The 19,900-nt window shown below is 36.9% G+C and overlaps 1 pseudogene; it reads left to right on the plus strand.

The window, feature by feature from the left end:
• Positions 1 to 517: 517 nt before the first annotated feature.
• Positions 518 to 13,022, plus strand: LOC140532164 (proteasome subunit alpha type-2 pseudogene; annotated as a pseudogene).
• The last annotated feature ends 6,878 nt before the right edge of the window (positions 13,023 to 19,900 follow it).

Consider the following 19,900-nt stretch of genomic DNA (forward strand, 5'->3'; position numbering starts at 1 on the left):
ATTTGATTAGGTTAATCCCTCCCCAAAGAACCTTTAGACCAAATCCAATAGCATAGCCCAGTGAGCTAAGAAAGCTTTTTACATTTTAAAAATATAATCTTATTGTATTTTAAAAATGTCAAATAACATTCTTAGCTTGTGGGCAGTTAAAAAAAAAACAAAAAACAAAAAACAGCCCAGTTTTGACCATCAGACTGTAGATTGCTGAACTCTGAACTCCTGTGGACCTGAGCTGAAATCTGTCCCAATAAAAGACAAACCAAACACAACCCAAGTCCCAAAGCCCATAGGCATGGGACTCTCTCCTCATTGGTGGAGATCAATGTCCTGTACCTTTGTGAGAGGCGGAGCAGTTGGCAAGAGCAAGAGAGAGAATAGCTCTGCTCCCTATCAACTTTATTCAAGGTTTTTCAGTCACTTTGGGCTCTCTAGTCACTTTGGGAGCTTCTGATTTATAACTCTGAGAGAGAAGATGGATGATACTAATCTCACTTCAGGCTACTGAAGAGAAGCTAACATGAGAGAAACAGGCAGTCTTCATTATGTCAAAGGTAACATGAGAGGAAAGGGCCATCTTCATTATGTCCTTATGTCAGCTTTGCTAAACTAGAGACTGGAGAATGTTCCTTGGGTAAAATCTGGGATTCTTTCTCTCTATTTCTCTCTCTCAAATCTATCTCTGTCTCCTTGTTTCTCTCTCTCTCTTTAATCTGTCTGTCTCTCTTAATCTCTCTGTCTCTTTCTGTCTCTGTCTCTTGGTTGAACTGAGTCATTTCCCTCCCAATAACAGAGTTCCTTCACTCTATATTGTCTGGTGTATATTCCCCTATGCATACTTTCTCTGATTTCTGTTTTTCAAATGACTTGGATAAATGCTGTTTTTTCCTTACTTGTCTATGTGTTCATTATGGAACTGGTATTTGGTGAGAAGGGCATCAAACTTTGCCAATACAGTTTCGAACTTTCCTTACCCATTAACAAACAGTGATCAGAATTTTAGTGTAAACCTGAAAACTATATTCCTCAGACTAACAATATTTGAGGGAGTAGATAGATTCTACCCTTGTACCCTTTTCTCTTTGAGGAGACAGAGTGGTCAAGCTTTTGACCCTAAACTCCTGCTTTCACTTCCAATAGGAATTACAGTCTCCTTTGGGGTAAGTTAAGGCGAGGAGAGGCTAGAAATTTATATTCTGCCTCTCTTCAAGCCACACAAGGACATCTCTATGATACATGTTACAGACATCCTTGCTACACTAATAACAAAAGATACAGAGACCTAGCCATAGACCTGAGAGTAGAGTGGCTCTTGTGAGCTAATGTCTACCCATTAGAATGTTCCTCCACCTATCTCTCCAGCCCTAGCTCAGGCTATGAATAGTAGATTATCTCAGGCTGAGATCACAGCAGTAGTTGGGGTCATCATGGCAGAAGATTTATGGTTTCTGGATCCTGAGTTCCTAGATTCATCCATGGAGGCAGGTTGTAGCAGTATCTAGCAGAAGTTAGGGCATTTATGGAGTGGTGACAATCCTTGAATCTAAGTGCAATGGGGTTATGACCTTTTATTTTGAACTTGCATGAGACTGGGAGTGCATAGTGAATGTAAGGGAGGACTGGTCAGTTATCTCAGTCCTTGTGAGCATATATAGAGCGCTTGACCAAAGCAATCCTCATCTGGACTCTGGAGAAGGTGTAGATATTCTGCAACTGGTTGTGGTCTACTTTCCATTTGATGATGAGGAACCTCTTTGATTGACTATATAGAAAAAGAGGGGTGGTAGTGGTGGGGAGAGGAGCTACCTCAATAGTAGCTGAGCCAAGGGTTCATCCAGCAGAAATGCTGCATTTGGATCTGAACTTGGTGGGTCCAAGGGCTATATAGGAACTAAGTTAAATCTGAGCTCATTTTCCCTATAAACCAAACTGATATAGTGAACAAATCTCTTAAGTGTTGGGAGAAATGGTTTATACTTCTGATCTTGCTATATTTTTGAAGTAAATATTCATTTGAAAATGAATTTCCGTTAGTTGGTTAAACAGAACTGGGGCATTAGTAATTGGTAGCTAACAATGATGATGGTGGTGTGGGGGAGAACACACTGGAACATGCTGTTAGTATTAAGACAAAGAGACCCCCAACCCCTCAGGGTTTTCTCTAGAATCCTGAGGGGATATGTAACTGGCATTGGTCTGAGAGAGTGAGGCAAGAATACCTGCTATGTCAGCATACTGGAGAGGTGTCCACAGTTCAAGAACCCAGAAGGGGGTATGCCACATGGAGAGAAACAGGGGGTGCTTGAATAGCATAAGAATCTTGGAGAAAAGAGAAACAAACAAAGCATTCTAGAGCTAGAGAAGTATTAAGGTCCTAACGTGGGGGAACAAATTGAAACTACAGCTGTGAGTTATTTAAAATGTGTAGGTCTAGTGACAAGTGGGTTGCCACTCCAGTGATCCAGAGTGCCAGATTCCTTTTGGTGAATCCCCAAACTTTTGCAACAGTTTTATAAATCTGTAATACTACATAGGTCATAAAGGAACTGGGGGTGTGGCCCTCACCATCAGGTACAGGGCTGACTCTCTAGAGCCCCACTTCTATTTTTCTTCCAGGGAGAATTTAAATCCTTGGATAGTACTATGAGACTAGGGGACTATCTGAGGGATAGTAAGTGGGGAAGGGAAATGGAATTCACTAAAGAGGAGAGAATTGTAGTAATAATTTATAGGTTTCTAGGAGTCCTTTGTACTGTTTTATATTTTCTGTAAGGTAAAATAAAGACTCTACTGTATTTGAAATATATTGCAAGCTGAGTATTTGCATTGTTGCTTGAGCATTTGTAGAAATCTTAACACAGGCTGTATTCTGGGATCCCTAGGGGAAACTTAGTGGTGGGTGCAAGGCAAAGGTAGGATTTTGAGCAAAATCTTCCATATTGAACTCAAGCTGTGCACAACCAGAGCTTGGAGTTCTGGGTCACAGGTTATTCCTGTTTATTCCTCAACCATACCTATGATTTAGTTACTGTTTCCAGTAAAGTGGATTTGCCATGGAAGTTGTCTGATACCCATTGGCCTCTGTCTTTTCCACATACTGCCTTTCTTTGAGACAACTTGTCATTTGCTCTCCCCTGGGCCCTACAGTGGCTTTGTTATGCTGTGACATGATGCCTTTAGAGCTTTTGGTATTTTGATAAATTCTACTTTCCTTTTCTCCAAGAATGGGAGGACTAGGGTTTGACATTATGAGCAAGAGCTTCCTTAAATAGCTGTGACAAGATGGTCAGAGTTCCCTTGAATTGTTAATAGGTGAATAGGTGTCATTCTTGCTGCTCCAGGAAGTTAACCTTCTAGCCATTACAATGTTAAATGTAAGTAAGTTATACTGTTAGGTTGTTGTAAAGAAAAATGAAACACTTTACTTAACTTTTTCCCAAATGTAACCTTTTCAATTTGCCTGAACCAGTTCCATAATGTATTTCTTGACCTATTTTATCCTTTGTAGAAATAGGGCAGGGGGGGTGAATGCTGTAAGATTTAAAAATGCTTTCCTTACAACAACTGTGTTGATGTAAGTACTGCTAGCTTTATCCTCTCCATTTTTATAGATTGGGAATGAGGTTTAGAGAAGTTCAATGACTTGAAAAGATAATAGAGTTAGTTTACAGAGCAAGTATTTGAACCCAGGCTGCATTCAGTCATCTACGTTATGTTCTCTGACTTGATTCTGAGATAAGTTGGATGGAAAACATGTTTCAGAGCAAGTGTGTACTTTCCCCAGCTTCCATCAAGTTCCAGCTAAAATCCCACCTTCTTCCAGAAGTCTTTCCTGGTCCCTCTTATTCCTAGTGCCTTCCCTCTGTTAGGTATCTCTGGTTTAACCTGCCTATACTTGTATGTAAATGATTGTTTGACTTGTTTTTCTCCAGTTAGACTGAGTTCTTTGAGAGTAAGGGCTGTGTTATTGTTGTTGTTTTTTTTTTTTTTGGCTTTCTCTGAGTCCTCAATGTTTAGCGCAATGCTTGGCATACAGTAGGTGCTCAATAAATGTTTGTTGATTTGACTTATTTTTCCTTCAAAGCCAACATCATTTCCTCATATTGTCTTTCTACTGAATGAAAACACTTACGTGAAACTGAACAGACCCAAGAAAGGCTGTCCATCTAGTAATGCTCACCATAAAAGTCATTATGTAACTGCTATCCATTATTCAGTAAGACATTTATAAAATTGTAATGATTATTATACTATGTGAAAACACAGTTCAATGTGAAGAAAGAATTGCATCTTTTTTTAGGTCATAAATTGTAAGGTAATCAGGTCATTGATGGTGGGAGAGACCTGAACTGTAATATTTTCTTTTATTCTGCCATCTTTTTTCCTTTTGGTTGATAGCGATTCATTCCCTGACCATTGTGAATTATCCTAGAAAAGGTGGATCATCAATATAAGGAAAATGAAAGCAATAACCAAGAGATTTGTACGAAAGAGGGAAAGAACCTATAGTGACAAAAATATAGATCTTCTTAGAGCAGCAAAAAACTGGAAGCTATAAGGATGCACATCTATTAGGAAATAGATAAGTGAATTATAGTTTGCAAATGTAACAGACTATCATTGTGCCATAAGAAATGGCAGAAGGGACAGTGGCAGAGAAATTAGAGAAGACTTACTTGAAAAGATATAGAATGAAGTTGGTAGAACCAGAATAATTTATGCTATCAAAGCAACACTATAAAGAAAAATGTTGAAAGACTTCAGAACTCTGATTAGTGTAATAAGGAACCACTATTTCAGAAGAATGACGATGAAGCCTGCTACCCAAATCCTGACAGAGATGTAATGAACTCAAAATATGGAAGGAAATAGGCTTTTTTTGTTAATAACCTAATTTATTTGTTTTCAGTTTTCAAAAATCACTTCCATAAGTTTTACATTTTTTCCTCCTCCTTTCCCCCTTCCCACAATGGCATGCAATCTTATATAGGTTCTACATTCTTATTAAACACATTTTCACATTAGTCATGTTGCATAGAAGAATTAAAACAAATGGGAGGAGCCATGAGAAAAACTAAACCAAATTAAAACATAACAAAATAGAAAATTATCTGTTTCATTCTGAGTTCTTATTCTATAGTTCTTTCTGTGGATGTGGATGGCATTTTGCATCGAGTCCTTTGGAAATATTTTAGGTCCTTGCATGGCTCTGAAGGGTTAAATTTATTATAAACAGTCCTTGCACTCTGTGGCTGTTACTGTGTACAATGTACTCCTGGATCTGCTCATTTCACTCAGCATCATTTCATATAAGTCCTTCCAGGCCTCTCTGAAGTCCTCCTGTTAATCATTTCTTATAGCACAATAGTATTCCATTACATTCATATACCACAACTTCTTCAGCCATTCCCCAACTGATGGGCATCCTTTTGATTTCCAGTTCTTGGCCACCACAAAAAGAGCTGCTATAAATATTTTTGTACACGTATATTCCCATTTTTATGATCTCTTTGGGATATAGTCCTAGAAGCGATATTGCTGGGTCAAAGGGTATGTACATTTTTATAGCCCTTTAAAGGGGCATAGTTCCAAATTGCTCTCCAGAATGGTTGAATCAGCTCACAGCTCTGGCAATAAAAAATTAATGTTCCAACTCTGCCACATATTCTCCAACATTTATCATCTTCCTGTTTTGTCAGGTTAGCCAATCTGATAGGTGTGATGAGATACCTCAGAGCTGTTTTGATTTGCATCTCTCTAATCAATAGTGATCTTCAGCATTTTTTTCCTATGACTATAGATAGCTTTAATTTCTTTCTCTGAAAACTGCCTGTTCATGTCCTTTGACTGTTTGTCAATTGGGAAATGACTTGTATTCTTGTAAATTTGACTCATTTCTCTATATATTTTGGAAATGAGGCCTTTATCACAGACGCTAGTCGTAAAAATTCTTTCCCAGTTTTCTTCTTCCCTCCTAATCTTGGTTGCATTGGCTTTGTTTGTGCAAAACCTTTTCAATTTAATGTGATCAAAATTATCCATTTTACATTTCATAATGTTCTCTATCTCTTGTTTGGTCATAAATTTCTCCATTAGACTGACAAATAAACTAATCCTTGCTCCTCTGTTTTGTTTATAGTATCAGCCTTTATAACCAAATCATGTACTTTGAACTTTATTCTGATATACAGGCATTGGTCTATGCCCAGTTTCTGCTGCACTATTTTCCAGTTTTCCCAGCAGTTTTTGTCAATCAGTGAGTTCTTATCTCAGAAGCTGAGTTCCTTGGATATATCAAATACTAGGCTGCTATAATCATTGGCTACTGTGTCTGGCGAACCTAACCTATTCCACTGATCTACCCATCTATTTCTTAGCCAGTATCAAGTGGTTTTGATGATTGCTGCTTTATTATACAATTTGAGATCCGGGATAGCTAGGTCACCTTCCCTAGTATTTCTTTTCATTAATTCCCTTGATATTCTGGGATTTCCAGATGAATTTTGATATTATTTTTTTCCAGATGAATTTTGATATTATTTTTTTCAAGCTCTGGAAAATAATTTTTTGGTAGTTTGACTGGTATGGCACTGATTAAGTAAATTAATTTAGGTAGAATTGTCATTTTTATTATTTATCTCAACCTACCACAAGCAACTGATGTGTTTCCAGTTATTTAGATCAGACTTTATTTGTGTGAAAAGTGTTTTGTAATTGAGTTTCTTTTGGCAGTTAGATTCCCAAATATTCTATAATGTCTCCTGTAATTTTAAATGGAATTTCTCTTTCTATCTCTTGCTGTTGGGCTTTGTTAGTAACATACAGAAATGCAGATGATTTATGTGGGTTTATTTTTTGTCGTGCAACTTTGCCAAAGTTGTTTATTGTTTCAAGTAGTTTTTTAACTTGATTCTCTAGAATTTTCTAAGCATATCATCATATCATCTGCAAAGAATGATAATTTAACTTCTTCTTTGCCTCTTCTAATTCCTTCAATTTCATTTTCTTCTCTCATTGTTAAAGCTAACATTTCAAGTACCATATTGAATAACAGTGGTGATAACAGACATCCTTGTTTCACCCCCGATCTTATTGGAAATACATCAAGCTTATCCCCATTACATATAATGCTTGCTGGTGGTTTTAAGTAGATATCACTTATTATTTTGAGGAAGACTCCATTTATTCCTATGTTCTCCAATGTTTTCAATAGGAATGGGTGTTGTGTTTTGTCAAAAGATTTTTCTGCATCTATTGAGATTTTATGAGAAATCATGAGAAATGGTGGGAAATCATCATATGATTTCTGTTAGTTTTATTGTTGATATAATCAATAATGCTGATAGTTTTCCTCTCTTGATAAGTTGCTGTAATCTTTTTGCTAATATCTTATTTAAATTTTTTGTATCTATATTCATTTGGTAAATTGGTCTATAATTTTCTTTCTTTGTTTTGCCTCTTCCTGGTTTAGGTATCAGCACTATATCTCCTTCTTTGCAAATTTTCCCAGATAGTCTACATAACTGTTCTTTGAATATTTGATAGAATTTGCTTGTAAATCCATCTGGCCCTGGAGATTTTTTTCCTAGGGAAAAATGATGGCGTCTTCAATTTCTTGTTCTGAGATAGGGTTATTTAAGTATTTTACTTTCTCTTCTGCTAATCTGGGCAGTTTATATTTTTTGTAAATATTCATCCATTTCACTAAGATTGTCAAATTTATGGGCATACAGTTGGGCAAAGTAATTTTAGAATTATTGTTTTAATTTCCTCTTCATTGGAGGTGAGCTCACACTTTTCATTTTTGATAGTGGTATTTGGTTTTCTTCTTTCTTTTTTTAAATCAAATCAACCAAAGGTTTATCAATATTATTGGTTTTCTCATAAACCCAGCTCTTAGTTTTATTTATTAGTTCAATAGTTTTCTTAATTTCAATTTTATTAATATATGCCTTGGTTTTCAGTACTTCTAAGCTGGTATTTAATAGGAGATTTTCAATTTGTTCTTTTTTTTTTAACTTTTTCAGCTGCATGCCTAATTCATTGATCCCGTCTTTCTCTATTTTATTCATGTAAGCATTCTGAGATATAAAACTTCCCCTAAGAACTGTTTTTGCTGCATCCCTTACCTTTTGGTAGATTGTCTCATTATTGTCATTCTCTTGAATGAAATTATTGATTATTTCTATGATTTGTTGTTTGAAACATTCTTTCTTTAGGATTAGATTATTTAGTTTCCAATTAATTTTTGATGTATCTTTCTATAGCCCTTTATTACATATAACTTTCATTGCATCATGATCTGAAAAGGATGTCTTGACTATTTCTGCCTTTCTGTATGGGACTGTGAGGTTTTTATGCCCTAGTACATGCTCAGTTTTTGTGTATCTGCCTAGTACTGCTGAGGAAAAGACATATTTATTTCTATCCCCATTCAATTTTCTTCAGAGGTCTATTTACCTTTTCCAAAATTCTGTTCATCTCCTTAACATCCTTATTGTTTATTTTGAGATTAGATTTTTCAAGTTCAGAGAAGGGGAAGTTGAGGTCCCCTGTTAGCATAGTTTTGCTGTCTATTTCTTTCTGTAACTCCCTTAACTTCTCCTCTAAGAATTTAGATGCTATACCACTTGGTGCACATATGCTTAGTAATGATGTTATTTCATTTTCAATGGTGCCTTTTAGCAAGATAGTTTCCTTCCTCATCTCTTTTGATCAGATCTATTTTTGGTTTTGTTTTGTCTGAGATTAGGATTGCTACTCCTGGTTTTTTTATATCACCTGAAGCATAATATATTCTACTTCAGTCTTTTACGTTTACCCTGTGTGTATTCCCCTGTTTCAAATGTGTTTCTTGTAAACAACCTATTGTTGGGTTATGGTTTTTAATCCATTCTGCTATCCACTTCCATTTTATGGGAGAGTTCATCCCATTCACATTCAAAGTTATGTCTTTCTCTCCATTGTCTTCCCCTCTCCCCCCATTTAAACTTTTCTTTCTCCCATTTCCCTTTCCTTCTTCAAGAATTTTACTTTCAACCACCACCTACCTCAGCCTTCCCTCCCTTATCTCAGCCCAGCTCCCTTTTCCCTTACTACTTCTTCCCTCCCTAATAACCACCCCCCTCCCTTTTCTTTCCCTTTTCCCCTCCTTGCCTGTAGGGCAAGTTAGATTTCCATACTTAACTGAGTATGTTGTTCCCTCCTTGACAAAATCTGATGAGAGTAAAGCTCCAACAATACTCATTTCCCTCCCTTATTTCCATCAGCTATAATATGGTTTTGTGCTTCTTCATGTGTTACAATTTACCTTTCTCTGCCTCCTCCTTTCTTCTTCTCTCATTACAATCCCTTCACTCACTTTAATTATGTTTTTTGTCTTCACATCAGTTAATTTATACCCACTTCCTCTATTTATGTACATCCCTTTTAAATGCAATAATAAACATACAATTCTCAAGATTAACATCCTCCCATTAGAGGATGTAAGCAGTTGACCCATATCAAATAACCATTTTTTCTTACTGGTTAATTTTTTATTCCTCTCTTGAGTCTTGTATTTGAAGATCAAATTTTCTATTAAGCTCTGGTCTTTTTATCAGTAAGGTCTGGAAATTCCTTATTTCATTGAATGTACATCTCCTTGTCTGAAAGATTATGTTCAATTTTGCTGAGTCTTTATGGAATATCATATTCCAGTTCCTCAGATCTTTTAATGTAGAAGCTACAAGGTCCTGTGTGATCCTGATTGTAGTTCCTCGATATTTGAATTGTTTCTTTCTAGCTCCTTGCAGTATTTTCTCCTTGTCCTGATAATTATAGAATTTAGCAACAATATTACTTGGTGTTTTCATTTTGGGATCCCTTTCAGGAAGTGACTGGTGGATTCTTTTGATGACTATTTTGCCCTCTGGATCTAGGACTTCAGGGCAATTTTCCTTGATGATTTCTTGGAAGATATTGTCCAAGCTCTTTGTTTAATCATGGCTTTCTGGTAGAACAATAATTCCTAAATTTTCTCTCCTGCATCTATTTTCCAGGTCGGTTGTTTTTCTAATGAGATATTTTACATTTTCTTCTATTTTTTCATTCTTTAGATTTTGACTGATACTTGATGCCTCATAGTCATTAGCTTCTACTTGCCCAATTCTAATTTTTAACAAATTGTTTTCTTCAGTTAGCTTTTGTATTGCCTTTTCCATTTGTCCAATTTTTCAAGTCAATTTTTGTACCTTTATGTTCCTCTGGGCAATTTTACTTTTTAAGGAGCTGTTCTCTTCAGTGAATTCTTGTTTCATTTTGTCAATTATATTTTTTAAATATTGGACAATATTGGACAATTTTTCTTCTACCTCTCTACTTTGGCTTTTAAAATCCTTCTTGAGTTCTTCAAAGAATGCTCTTTGGGTTTGAGACCAGTTCATATTTCCTTTTGAGGTTTCAGATGCGAGTACAATGTCAATGTTGTCCTCTTCTGAATTTGTATTTTGATCTTTCCTGTCCCCTTAGTAAGATTCTATGGTCTTTGCTTTTCTGATTTGCTTCTACCTCATGGTGATTGCCTTTCCCCTGGCTTTTAAAGTGGCTCTCTGCTTCTGGGGCACATTTCTTATGCTGGGAGTTTGGGGCCTGATTTCTGGCTTTGTGTGTTGTGGTCTCTGATTCTTTCAGCTGGAAGCTATGTAATACTGCAGCTTACCTGGTGCTGAGCTTGCTAGTGTGTGCCATGTTCAAGGTCAAGTGAAATCTATTTTTTAAAAAAATTAATTAATTATTTTATTTTTAGTTTTCAACATTCATTTCCACAAGATTTTGAGTTCCAAATTTTCTCCCCATCTCTCTCCTCCCCCACCCCAAAACACCATGCATTCTAATTATCCCTTCCCCTTAATCTCCCCTTCCTTTATCATACCCTTCCCTTCTCTTATCCCCATCTTCTCTCTTTTCTTGTAGGGCAAGATCGATTTCTATACCCCATTACCTGTATTCCTTATTTCTCAGTTGCTGCAAAAACAACTCTCAACATCCATTCCTTAAACTTTGAATTCTAACTTCTTTCCCTTCCTCCCTCCGCATCCATCCCACTGAGAAGGCAAGCAATTCAATATAGGCTGTATATGTGTAGTTTTGCTAAAGACTTTCATAATAGTCATGCTGTGAAAGACTATGTTTCCCTCCATCCTATCCTGTCCCTCATTTATTCTATTCTCTCTTTAGTCTATCTTATTTTCCCTGGGATTATTCTGAAGCTCCCGGAGAGAGGTGTGGGGGAGTGGTGGTCTGGCTGTGGGAGGTCCCCTCTTCCCCTAGGTCTTTGCTAGAGCACAGGCAGGCTCAGTGGTTGGTATCTGCCCAATTCCCCTGGCTGTGCTAAGGCACACTTGGGGTCCTGGTGTTGGTGCTTACTGACTCCACCACCCTGGGGCTCAGGCTCTTCTGCTCATCCACTTACTTGGTTCTTGCTGGGACACTTCTAGTCTTGCACTGGTCCTCTTCATCCACAGTAAGAAGGACCCTTCCTGGTGTTCTCTCTAGCCTCCCAAGGTAAAAGACTGTTTACCCCTTCTGCTGGCTCCACTATTCCAGTATTTTTCTTGGGGCAATATTTTCTGTTTTTTTTTGAGATCAACAAGGGGAGGGTGGGAGCACTTTCAGTTTACTTTGCCATCTTGGCTCCCAGAAGTTCAAGTAGATACTTTCAAACATTTAGTCTGTGGGCTGATCACCCCAGGAGTGGCTGCCACTGTTACCTTGGTCCCTATGCTTCTCTCTCACCCAATTCCACTGCACTCAGAACCTATGCTGAGAGGCTTGGGAAGCCACACTGCCACTTCTGATTCAGGCAGCCTGGGGCCATTCCTGCTCCACTATGGCTGTGGCCAAATCTGTGCCGGTGCACCCTGCATGCTCTGCATCCCCCACTCCCCCCCCCCTCCACCCCAGCCCAGTGCAACAAATTTTTCCCATTGAACTTCTGGGCTGTCCTTGGCTGGAAATCTGCCACACTTTGTCGTCTAGTGGATTTTGTCACTCTAAAATTTGTTCAGATTCACTTTTTAGAGGTATCTGAAGGAGTTTGTGGAAGAGCTCAGGAGAAACTTACATTTTTGGACAAGATCAATGGGGGAATTTGTTTTGCTTGACTGCATATGTATGCATGTGTGTATGTATGCATATACATACATAATCATAAAGACACACAAGACTTTTGTTGTTTGTATTTCTTCCTTTCTTTCTTTTTTTCCCCAATTAGAGAAGATCTAGAAAAGAAAAAGTCCTAAGGATAAATTTGTAAAAGAGAAGAATCAAAAGAAGATTACTGCAGCTCTTTTTGAAAGTGTACAGGAAGAGGATTGGGTCAAAGTCCTTCTTCAGTTGGGAAGATGGCAGGAATACTGCTATAACTTCTCATTGACTATTTTTAGTTCTTTTGGTCAATTTGTTCACATTGAATATGCCTTGATAGTTGTAGCTGGAGGAGCCCCTTCCTTTGGAATTAAGGCAACCAATGGTATGGTGCTGACCAAAAAACAGAAACCCATCCTATATGATGAAAGGAACATCTATAAGGTAGAATCAATCAACAAGCACATGGAACTGATCTAGAGTGGTATGGAACCCAGATCCCTACTACCTGCTGTGCCATGATCACATCCCTATGCTTCAGCTTGTACAATCACTTCAGCGATGCATGTAAGTACCTATAGCCAATTGTTATGCATCTGTTTGAAGTATCACTATTCATTTGTAGTTGGAATAAGGGAAGATCTTATTTACTTCAGTCTGATCTATTTGGAGCTTACTTTGATTAGAAACCTGCAGCAATGGAAAAACATTATGTAAATAAGAAAACTTTCCTTGACAAAAAATTCAGTGAAGATCTAGAGCTGGAAAATGCTGTTCATATAGCCATGTCAACACTAAAGGAAAGTTAAATAACATAGAGGTTGATATCTGCAGTGAATCAGAATTTAGGGTTAAGAATTCCAACTGAAATAAAAGATTATACGCCTGCCATAGCATAATATTCTAATGACTGAATAGTTTGAAGTTTCAGATGATTTACCAATTTAAAATGTTTAAAAATGTTTTAGTTGTTATGCTTTTTTTGCATACTTAACTCTACATAGTTCAATGTCTGAAAGTTTTGAAAAATGACAGGTGTAAATCCTAATAGACTCCTAAATCTAGCTTCCAGGAAAAAAAGAAAATATACAGAAGGGAACAGAAGGAAGGTCAGAAGGGATCACAGACAAGCAATATAGCTTTGAAAGTTACCTTTTCTTTTTACCATATACTTTAAAAGAAGCATAAATGCTACATAATAGAGATTTTCAGTTTCATGTATAATCCTCTTCTGTTCTACTATGTACATGGAAATAATCACTGTGGTGTTTGTTAAGTTGAAAATCAAAAGAAATATTCTTTTAAAAAGAAGAAAATGCAAGTAAACTATGATCATTTAGCAGCTAGAGATAGAACTTTTAGTTTTTATGGATTGCACCCTGAAGGTAAGAAAGCCTCAAGCTTATATTATTTTTACCCTCTGGAGATTCATTTTTTTCCATAGAAGAGTTAGAAGATGGGCGGGATTTTACCACCAAGGAACTTGGGAGATGTCAGGCAAAGTTTAAAAGGTAATCTAATGAGTCAATGGAAAAATGGTTGTTAAGGTGTGAGCTAGTGGAATTAGGCATTACCACACACACACACACACACACACACACACACACACACACACACACACACACAAACACACTTCCTAAGTTATAAAGATATAAAGGGCTATATCCCTCAACAGCCAAGTCAGGAACTCAGGAAAAGCCTAAATGACTTGCTCAGTGCCAAATGATTAGTTAATACGTGAGGTCAGACTTGATCAAGGGTCCTCTTGATTCTTGGTCTAATTCTCTCTCTATCCATTGGGCTGCACAGTTTGTTTAAGTGATGAATGATAGGAAAGCTTCTGGGAAAACTATTATTGTAAGCCATCTGTTAAGTAAAAAAAAAAATGAATTGTTATGAAATTACCCTTCAGTATCTCCTACAAAATGTTTCCATTTACAAAAACCTATCTGTATCATATGTTTCTAAAGTATTATAGCAGGAATCATTTACACAATGAAAGAAAGCTTATTATCATCTTGGAACAAGTATTACTACAGACCTAGTGACCCCCTAAAACGTTGGACTAAAAATTTCGTTCACATGTTTAGCATATAAGACTACTTTGCATTTGTGAGGCATGCGGTGATTTAGGCTATAAATGAATGTTATAAAGGGGATGATTTTTAGCCCAAGGAATATATTTTTGACTTGATTTTTTTCATTATAATCTCCTAAAGTTTACTTTTATTTCTTAGTAATCAAAGTATCCATCATAGAATTTGTTTTCTGTGTTTCTTATTCCAAAGAAATAGATTGTGTAGGAATTTTTTTATGAAACATAAAACACATTAGGTAACTATTGGTTTCTGTAGTTGTAGTCAAGTACTTATATGAGTTTAGATACTAATGGCATATTTTCAAATTTATTTCTTAGTATTAAATAAACTATCTACAGTAACATATTGAGTACAAATAGATACATTTTTTGTAGTTGATAATATCAGCAAACATCAGATTATGGCTTTATAGAAAAAAGTCTTTCGCTACAAGTGTTTTCCTTGGTGTGTGAAAACTTATATATCAAATAAAAATTTGAGATTCATGTTTATAGGGAGGGAAATGAGAATCAAAAGTAATAGAAAAAAAAACTATTTAAATCAGCATAGGCCTAAGTATAAAGAAGAAGCTGTTTTGCCTGTGTAATGCAATGCAGTTCATTTTACATAATCACCTCATGTAATTTGAATTCTGCTAAACCTAGGCATCCTACTTGTACCCATGTAATCAATAGATACTATCCATTGTGACAACTTTAATTGTCCTTAGTTCTGAAAAACAGATCTAATCACTTTTCACTGATATTAACATAACTAAGTCTCTTAATTATCCTTATAATATAATATAAAATATCCTTATAATGACTATTTTTATGGAAAAATCACACTGCTTTTGTTGCATTCATAATAAAAATGGGGAAGTTCTTTGTTAGCAACTTGAAAAGGGGCAGAAATTCTCCCCAACTTCATCAAGGGGAGGAATAACTTGGCCAGTACATTAACACTGAAGGGATGGTGGTAGGTATAGGGCAAGTTTCAGTATGGTCTCTGGCATCAGGTCATGTTGTGTGCAAATGGAATAGTGGGTTCTTAGTATAGGTGATCATGCTCCATGATAATGCTAACAGTGTCATCATATGTGCTACAACCCTGATATTTCTGGTCCTACATCTGCTCATAGATATTACTTTATATTCAGAGATTTATTGCAAGCATCTTTCAATACCATCCACCACATGACATATCTGAGACTCAGTTCTATCTAAAATAGAAGCTAAGACTGAGATGTCTGATCTTTGTTATCTATATTCAGTCATCCTAGTACTGTACTCTTTCAGGACACCATTCAGAGCTTTCTTTCTTCCATCTCTCTGTTTTTCTTTTATCTGCACTATGTTTCTTTTCATTTCTCCATGTAAAGCTTCAACTATTTGTGAGAGAAGTGATTATTAATAACCAATGATTTGGGAAGATTCAGTTTCCTCCCTTTTTCTTTTATCTTCATTTAAAGACCTCAGTCTCTGAAGGCTGAGGTAACCTCTTCTATTGAGACCCCACCCAGGTGGGGCAGCTTCTAAGGCTACACAGTGGATAGCCATAAGCCTGGTCCCTTTTTTGGGGGGAGGGGTTATACCTATTCCCTACAAGCTGTTACTGCTTCTATTTTAGCTAAGTTCAGTTTTGCTGCTTTATATATGGAAACTAAATTTTCTTCACTTACTCTAAAGTTGCATCTCATATTTTAGTGTTGCTGAAAATCTGTGTATATCTCATCCAGACCTAAGATCAGTGCTATAGCCCTGTAGCTATTTCTTTATAAGAAAAAAAATGTAATTTTTGAGTATAACATATAATTTTCATGTTCCTTGCAAGTCAAAATTCACAGAGGTCCTCTGAGGTGCTGACATTTTTTTTTGTCATTGTGTAGTTTCCAAGCCCCTGCTGCTTTGGGTTTCATCAGCAAGACTTGAAAATGACCTTTTCTTCTTCTTCAATTAAACTTGTTATTTTAGAAAATGGTCAAAGCTCTGGAGATTGTGGTGGGAGCTAATTATTCACAGTATGAAGCTACCTTGACTCTCTATCTTGACAACGCAAAACATGAGTCCATGTTCATAATGGATATTTAAAAATTAATTTTCTTCTTGCTTGTGAAATGACACATAAAATACAACAAGCATTTATTAAGCATCTATTATTGTGTATACAGGATTGTGCTAAGGCATTGAGGGAGTTACAGTGTTTAGACTAGACATGATCCCTACCCTTTTGGAGGTTATAGTCTAATGTGAGGATAATGTCATTGTTCATCGTTCATTTTCAAAGAGGACTGAAAATGACATCATGGGGTGATGTCTTGACTTGAGCATGAATTGGATTTAATTGAGGCAACTGCACAAAGTTGTAAGCTTCACTTCCTCTCCCAGAGTCATCAAAGTCCAGTGACAGGACAAAAGTTAGGATGACTGGTGATCGTCTGGGATGTAGTGAATGAACTTAGCGTGTTTGATGTCTGACCAAGCTGTAAGCACTCCTCAGCACCTGCTTCTGCTGCCTTCATGGCTATTGAAACAAATTGTTCTGATCCTCCCATTCTGCCAGAGTAAGTCTTCACATATGGGATAGATATCCCCCTAACTCATCAATGGATTTGAAGCCTATTGGTTACCCTCAACTTGGTTTAGCCTGTTTGCCATGATAGCTTTACTAAAGTGGGATCTTTGTGCATGCTACAGCTTCTTGAAGCTACCAGCGAGAATTGAGTGGCAGGTTGCTCATCCATTTTGGGGACAATATATTAACACATAGCTATAGCAATGTGATATGATAAATGCATTAGAAGGGTGCAAGACAAAGTACTACATGAGTTTTGAAGGGAAAGGTTGTTACCAAAGGTTGTTTGAGAAATACTTCATGGAGATGGTCATATATGAAGTAAAGTTAAAGACCACACACAAGTTCATCAAATAAATTGAGAATGAAAGGTTTTTCAGGCATCAAAACTGGAGTCAAGAAAGTACCTTACATGTTTGGGAGAAAGAGTGTTATTGTTTAGTTGTTTTAACTGAGTCCAAGTCTTCATGACCCCATTTTGGATTTTCTTGACAAAGATACTACAGAGGTTTGCTACTTCCTTCTCCAGCTCATTTTACAGATGAGGAAATGGAGGTGAACAGGGTTGGTGACTTGCCCAGGGTCACACAGCTAGTAAGTCTGAGATGAGATTTGAAATCGTCTTCCTGACTTCAGGGCCGGTACTCTTATTCACTCTACCACTTAGCTATTAAGTAGAGTAGTCAGTTTATTGGATTTTAAAGCACGTGGTAGGGAATACCATTAGATTTGGTTGGAAAGATAGCATAGAACCATATTACATGGAGTCTTAAATGAGTAAATGATTGAATGAAGTCAGTAGGCAATATGGAACCAAAGAACATTTTTTAAGCAGAAGAGGGACATAGTTAAATCAGGATCATAGATTTAGAGTCCCAGTGTCCCATAAATAAGACCTCCATCTATTTGCTCTGGATGTTTTTCTGGCTGTCCTTCATGCCTGGAATGTTGTCTCTTGACTGCTTTACCAAATAACTTCCTACACCTCTTATTTCTCCTCTTCTTCTTCCTCCTTTTTTCTCTCTGTTTATATGAAGAGTCATATCCATACACGTGGGTGCTCTGTCCAAAGGAATATAAATTTTGATTGCTTATACATCACAAGATATCTTGGGGTTTGGGGACTACATTTTTTCTTCACTATTTATTTATTCTATTATTATTTTTTGAAAAACTGAGAAATTTACTCTTTTGTGTCATGTCATTTTTATTTATGATTTTTACGATATAGCTCTGGAAAACCAGGCTTTGATAAAACCCACCAGGATTCAAATGGAGCTACCCTACTAGGCCTTTAAACCCAAATCACTTTGGCTTTTTGTTCTTCCATTTTACAGAGACCATAGAGAAAAATGAGAAATAGAGACATAGAGACATGAGAAAAATCTGAGATTTAACCAGTTTCCCTTACGGCTTTGGAAGTATGAAAAAATGAGTTTGACTTCTTGTTAAAGGTCAATCTTTCTCCATGACTGAACCTAGTCTGTAGATACTATGGCTTAGAACTGAGAGAGGCCCTTTCATGAAGTAGGAGAGGGCAGAGTAACTCCCCCTTTTAAAGTTCCATTGAATGTGCCTCTTCTGACTGAGTGCAACCTGACGCAGTTTGGAGTAAGCCTCCCTTCTATCCTCCTCCCCTCCTTCCAGTTTCATTTGTAATGGTATTAGGGACCAGAAAGTTTGTTGCATCATCCTAAAGTGACAAACTTTTCAGAGTTTTTGGTTCCCTGGAAGTGCCTATGGAAACTTAGTTGGAAAGTTAGATAAAAGGTAAGAGACCACCAAGATTATAACTGTGGTGAACAATGAGGTCATGGATAGGAATGAGTGAATTAATAATGAGTGGATTTATGGAGAAAGATAACTAATTTGATTTTGGACAAAAAATTTGAGATGTTGGTTTGACAGTCTAGAGGACATTGTCCTACAAGGCATGTGGTAATGTAAATCTAGAGCTCAGTATAAAGCTCTGGAGAGGAAGATTTGGGGTTTATAGTGCCTTTGTCCAGAGAGCTAGGAAAAGCAAAGTCATCTTCAATAAGAAGATTTAATTTAAGAATTAAATTAAAATTTAAGAATAGAAAGTCTGCAAATGTAGTTAGTGGCTTAGGGTAATTGTGTAGACTGTTCTCCTGTTCACTCCTCAACCTGTGCTTCCTAGTGAATTGGACAACAATATAAAATTAGTTTGGTGATCTGGGAAGAGGGCAAACCATTCTCAATCAGAGAGGAGGGAGAATGGAGTGATAGAAGGAAAAGTAAGGGTTACATAGTAATTATTGCTAAAAGAAAATGGAGAGAGGTGCCCGGGCTATTTCAAGATGTCTTAAGATGTGCCTTAAGGTTTAACGCACAAATATTATAAAGGAGTTTGCCTTATGCTTGGAGTCTTTAGATCTTTGGGGTTAGTAGAATGAGGAAATGGTTGAGATGATTTCTATATGCATTATTGGAAAGGAAGGTAAAGACATTCTGCATGGTCCATGGGAAATTAAATCCAATTAAGTTCAACAAACATTTAAGACCTACTATGTGCTAGGTTCTGGGGATAGAAACAAAAATCAATCTTTTCCCTCAAGGTGCTTACTTTCAACTTCTCATTGTTGTTCATTTGTGTCTGATTCTTTGTGACCCCATGGACCATATTGTCCATGGAGTCTTCTTGGCAAAGATAGATACTGTAGTTGTTTTGCCATTTCCTTCTTCAGTGATTAAGGCAAACAGAAGTTAAGTGACTTACGTGGGGTGACACAGTTAGTAAAGGTCTGAGGTCGAATTTGAATTTAGGACTTTCTGATTCCAGACCCAATGTTCTATCTACTGGGCCACTTAGTTGCTTGCTTTTAACTGGGTATATATAATATGTACACAGAAAAGTAAATCAAAGATTATTTAAGGAGGGAGATAGCACTGATAATAAGGGGGATCAGGAAAGGGTAACCATAGGAAATGAGATGAACCTTGAAAGAAGCTATGAATTCTAGGAAGAAAGCAGAGAGGAGGAGAGAGTACATTCCAGGCCCAAGGGAAAAGCTGTATAAACAGACCAGGGTGGGAGATGGAACATGACACTTCCTACTCCCATGACTAAGCTGAGTTAAAGCTTTCTCAGTATATTTTTAAGT

Source organism: Notamacropus eugenii, chromosome 3 (assembly GCF_028372415.1).
Source record: "Notamacropus eugenii isolate mMacEug1 chromosome 3, mMacEug1.pri_v2, whole genome shotgun sequence".
Classification (NCBI taxonomy): Eukaryota; Metazoa; Chordata; class Mammalia; order Diprotodontia; family Macropodidae; genus Notamacropus; species Notamacropus eugenii.